This window comes from Pseudoliparis swirei, chromosome 24 (assembly GCF_029220125.1).
Source record: "Pseudoliparis swirei isolate HS2019 ecotype Mariana Trench chromosome 24, NWPU_hadal_v1, whole genome shotgun sequence".
Taxonomy (NCBI): domain Eukaryota; kingdom Metazoa; phylum Chordata; class Actinopteri; order Perciformes; family Liparidae; genus Pseudoliparis; species Pseudoliparis swirei.
The window spans coordinates 10,751,352-10,757,351 of NC_079411.1; positions in this window are offsets into that span (position 1 = coordinate 10,751,352).

Below are 6,000 nucleotides of genomic sequence, written 5' to 3' on the forward strand. Positions count from 1 at the left end.
TGATGAAAGTGATTAACATTCAACAATCGGCACATTTAAATATCCTCTATCAGGAATTCATTTTAACAATCTGATCATTAAAGCACTGCAGAAATATTTTGATACCCCAGAGACCATCATATAACCTCTTTGCTGAATTATGGCTATTTATAGGTTTAAAGCATTTTACATAACTTACATAAAAAGCCTCTATTACTAGCCTTATTTAATATTAGCTAACAACAATGTGACAAGGCAAGATCAAAGGTTGAGCTCACACACAATGGCTGTTAACACTATTAACATGGAAATGAATGCAACAACTCAATAGCCTGTTGTCATACCTACAGTGAACAGCCTAAATAAGTTGCAGTGAAAAATCACAAGGGCCGTACTTGATAAGACATACTTGTGTTACTATGGCAACATCCATGGCTCAAGCAAAGAATGCAGAGATCTGGATAATCGTTGTCATTGTGAAACATGGGGTTTTTCTGTAAAACCTGTGTATTATTAAACTGGGACATTAATGTGTTTGCCGTCAGCAAAATCAATTTCCATTCAAAAATCTTTTCAACACTGGCTATAGTGTATATACGCTGTCTGCAACACAAAAGCCTCTGGCCAGCATTATATCTCTGTATTCCCAAATAAAATACTCTTTCCTGAACAGATATGAGTTACACATTACACTAAGTATTGTGGCACTTTACACAACTGAAGAATAGTTTAAATATATTTTGTGATACTTGACAAATCTGCTGGATATTCTGCATAACTGATGCATATCAGTTGAATGTAAGATGTATATATACAGTATATTGCCTTTTTTTAATGCATGTACTTTACTAAATTAACAATTATTTGTAGGTGTATCAGTATGATTTTTCTGTCTACACTGTGCAACAAATCACAGCAAAACCCGGTGTACACTATTTAATTTTTTAATGTTTAATTGTGCATTTAAATGTGTTCAATAAAACATACATTTTTGGAGGTAAAAACCCCCAATAATTAACAATTTATTGGACCGAATCGCCATGTAAAGATTTTTAAATATATGTTTGTATCAGTGGCGAAATTAGATAATGATTCCTCACTATAGATGACATTATACATTTCTGCAGAATACTGATTAATTTGTTTAGCACCAACTGTAAGTAATAACAGCACATGTGCAGTTTGCTTTTCTTCAATAATTCCTCATCCTTCGAGGAAGCCAGGTTGGCAGTGATTTTGCATCGTGTGAGGTCTCTGATCAGATGATGAGTGTTTAGCTTTGTGAAATTGTTCTTCAATGTTTTGAAGATTTTATGGCAACATGCATTACACATGTTACCCTATTCAACTAATCGTTGTTGAGCATTATGCATGTCTGATTTGATAGAAATAGAAAGATACGGGCTGACGAAAAGGTAACAATCATCCATCAAGACACAATGTCTCCACAAACAATTACAGACAAATGTAATATTTGATTTGATCTTGTTCTGATTATTTATTTCAGTTACTGTTGTAATGTTTAATCCATGCATATTACTGGTGCCCCCTGCTGTTCAAATCTTTTACTGCTTTCTATTTGTTTTTTCTACATTATACAGCAGTAGGTTATTGATATGTTCAAAGGTGGGTTATTTAGTCCAACAGGACCTATTGAGTGGCATCGATTTTAAGATCGGATAGACATTTCTTTCGAGGATATAATAATAACTATTTTGGGGAGTTAGTAGTGTTAAACAATTGTACATTTAAGGTCCTTTAAGATGTTTTCTTTAGGATTGTGATCATGTGAGGTTGCTTCTACAGGTTTATACAATCCATTGATTTCACATCTGACGTTGACTTTTGAGTGTAAAAACACAAGTGTTAAATAACTAATGTTGAGAGTCAGACACAATAAGAAGCCAATTTTCCTGTTTCCTTTTACTCTTCTTCTCTTTACACCCGTTCAAAAAAACAAACACTGCAGCCAAAATAAAATAAATGTGCAAAAGAAAGAAAAAAAGAGTCAGATATGTGTTGTGGTTGCTAAGCAAACAGTGACTAATAATATCTACATGGAAGAGGTTTGCATTAGTGCAGCAAGCCAAAGCACAGCGTGTCTCAGTCTCTACCAATCTAAAACAATGAAGGTTCACCACACTGTAATTACCAGACAATCAGTTTGTCAGTCACTTCTCATAAATATGAATGAGGAGGGATGGATAAAGGTGTTTGGTCTAAATTTGCCACGGTTTTTGACGTGAGAACGAGAAAACGGCCTAGCATCATATTCATCCTCTCAAAATCTCCTGAGGGAGAGAGTTTTTAAGCTTTTGTGTGTCAGTCTTTCCCTGTCATGACTGGATGAGAGCGGCATGTAGAGGGCGTAGAGGGGTAGAGATTGATGTAACAGGTTTGAATCTGTACTTCTTTTTTATATTATAAAAGGGGTTATATTTTTTTAGAAACAGCTGTTAACTGAGATATGCAGGAACATCTCTTGGCTAAAGCAGGTAGTATGGCTATTAAACCGAAATATACACTAGTGATTGGTTATCGTCAAGTTGATTTGAATATTAATGGTTATGAAAAGCACCACTTATACTGCTGCATATTCGTCACTTAGCGTCTATAGAGAGTACTCTTAATGTTAAAGTAGGCTTGATCATAACCAGTGTTCTATATTTGCATTTCCAATTATATATAAAAGCTTATTTTGTCATCGGAAACTCTAATCATCAGTTAATACTTATATAGTCGTGGATAAAGATTACGTGTATCTGCCTCCTTTTTGTTGGATACATGACTAAAATGTGATTTTAAACAGCTCAGAGACCCGTGTAAGACCCGACATAAGGTATACAATAAATCCACCTGGCTGCTTAAAAATAACTAAAAAGCACAGCTGAATGGGTCCATACTGTTATCAGATATCGTTTTGATAACAGCAGTTGTAGTAAAATCAGAGTTCTTTACCTTGCATCCTAATCATGAGCAATGCAACTACTAAAATTATTATTAGCATCATTTGCATAGTCTATTGATTAAATTAAGATGGTAACAACCCGCCTAAACTGACATTACTCAAGAAGATCATAAATGACAAGACTCACAGATGCTTTGGTTATTCACATAAATAAATAATAATTTATGCATCCTACATATATTTTATTGAGGATTTTCAAAATGCCCAAATTGTACTTCTACTTCCACAAAACAACATTAAATGTCATATTCGTGTTTCCCATGCGAAACACTTTGACATTTAAAAATATGACTTTTAGAGCAAAGAAAATGTCTGCTCTCTGCATGAGTACTGTATTTACCAGAGTAGGACATTCTTTAAACTGAATACTCTTTGGCCACAAAGAACGCACTGTATCTTTGATCTCCTGCAAGTTTCACTGAAAAAATTTGAGAAGAAAATTTGGTATGAATAATTTGTCAGGTGCAGGAGTATGATGAATTATGGGCACTTTGACAACCTAATGTTCTTTGTACTGAAGATAAAAAAGGTTTAGACTTTTTAAATGTTTTTTCAAAATTAAGCCAGGGTTCTTATACTTAGACATCATTGTGGATTAAGGACATCTTCTCTCAGTTGATTTGGCAGCCTGATGGAGAACCCTATTACACACTGGGTTGTATTTTTGTTACTTTATGTTGAAAATTGTAATTCTGAAATTATAATGATGATTTATGATGATTATATTGAAATCTTTTTTTGTTTGTGGTTTGTCTGTATCATGATTTTTGTGTGTCTCCTACAGTTAAATGTATGTCTGTGAACATACTGTATCTAAAAAAGTGCTTTCCAACAGCTGTGTCTTTAAAAGCCAATAATACTTAATAAATCAGATTTTCCTCATTAGAGGGAGTTGTGTGTTGCATAATTAAATGTATCACAATTTTATTTTGATACCATTTCAATTTATCACATCTTCCAAGACGTGTTAACGGATATATATTTCAGTTGGTAAATTCTGATGTGGATAATCACAGGATTACCAGATGGCAGTCAGTACATGTTGTACTTCTTGTCTTTGACCAGTAAGTGGTGCTTGAGCTCCTAAATGGGATTTCTGGGGGTTCTGCATCTCTCCGTCTCTATTTGTCTGAATAATTTTTTTAACGACAAAAATAATGAAACCTGACACTGTACATCCACTATAAGGTATTCAGCTTCATCTTGTTAAAGCTGATATTGTTTTTTCAATAAAGAGAAAGATTTAGCGTCCTTCCATGTAGATTAATTCAGACATTAATAAATCCTTTAAAAAATCCAGCATAATTGAGGCATAATAGCTTCCTTCATCTCATCCACCCGTGTTGTATATTATCAGAAAGTGTTGCAAATATTCACACTCATGACCTTGATTTTCTCCTCAAATAAGAAATGCTCATCCAAATATTGTAAGATGCCAACCGAGTGGATGGGTTAAAGCACAAATCTGACAGTTTGTTTAGTGACAGGAACCCAATACAACAAGAGAGTCTCAGATTGCATGATATTTTTTTATCTTGGCTGTTGATTCACACCAATTTCAATAATTAAATGAACCATTCAGTTCATCTGGATTCCCCATACACAGTATTAATGTTCTGTTCACTGGGTGGTTGGTTGCTTTACATACGTAATTCTATGTAGCATCACAAAAGAAGCATCCAGTCACTCAAGGATTAGATTTGCATCCTAGTTTAAGTGAAATATTGAAGTGACCAAAAATAAAATGGGACCAAAAACAACAGCTGGAGAATAAAGCACTGGGAGCAGATTTGTATTTTGATGGACTTAATATTTTCTTCTCTGTTCTGTCACCACATAATTAGGTGATATGATTAGTTGCAAGAGTTATGACCCCCACACTAACACCTTGCAAAGAGTGTTCTCAAACTTTGTGACATCAAGGAAATACACAAATAAACAAAGAAACTAGAATGGGCACTCGGTAGAGCGCATACCTTCGCATATCACAAGATTGGGCATTGAATTATGAACATTTTGGCATTAGTTGGATGCCAATTGGATAAAAATTGACCGTGCTATGGTAAAAAGAAGAGTTTGACCTTTCCATGGCCTTGACCTTGACCTTTGACCCGATTGATCCCAAAATCTAATCAAATGGGACCCCGGATAATAACCAATCATCCCACCAAATTTCATGCGATTCAAGAAGATTTTGACCTTTTCATGACCTTGACCTTGACCTTTGACCCGATCGATCCCAAAATCTAATCAAATTGTCCCCGGATAATAACCAATCATCCCACCAAATTTCATGCGATTCGGTTTATTACTTTTTGTATTATGCGAGTAACACGCATACAAATAAATAAATAAATAAATACACGGCGATCAAAACATAACCTTCCACATTTTCAATGCAAAGGTAATAAACAGCACGCAGTTGATATACCATATCTGACATGTGTTTCAGTTCTAATGAGCACAACTTGACATTTTAGTTGGAAAAGTGAATGTAACATAGATTAATTTAATAAAAGTCATGTATCTTTTTTTGTGCATACTGGTTTTGATGACAATAATTAGTGAGCTGTTATACACTCAGCTATTCCTCTTCACAGAGCCAACTACTATGTTTCTACAGAAACCCCGAATGGACAAGTGAAACACTGTTCTAGTTCGGGCTATTCGTATTTCCATGTTTTCTTAGTTTTAGTGAGTATACAAGCTGCAGCATTCTGGATTAACTGGAGGGAGTTAAGAGAATAGCCTGATAATGAGGAGTTGCAGTGTTTTAGTCTAGAAGTAACAAACGCGTGAACCTGTTTTTCTGCATCTTTTTGAGACACGATGTGCCTGATTTTTTAAATGTTATGTAAATGTTCAAATGCAGTCCTTGAGATTTGCTTCACATGGGAGTTAAAGGACAATTCCCGATCAAAGATAACGCCGAGATTCTTTACAGTGGTGTTGGATGCCAGGTCAATGCCATTTACAGAAACCACATCACCAGATAATTGATCCTTGAGGTGTTCAGGGCCGAGTAAAATTACTTCCGTTTTGTCTGAGTTCAA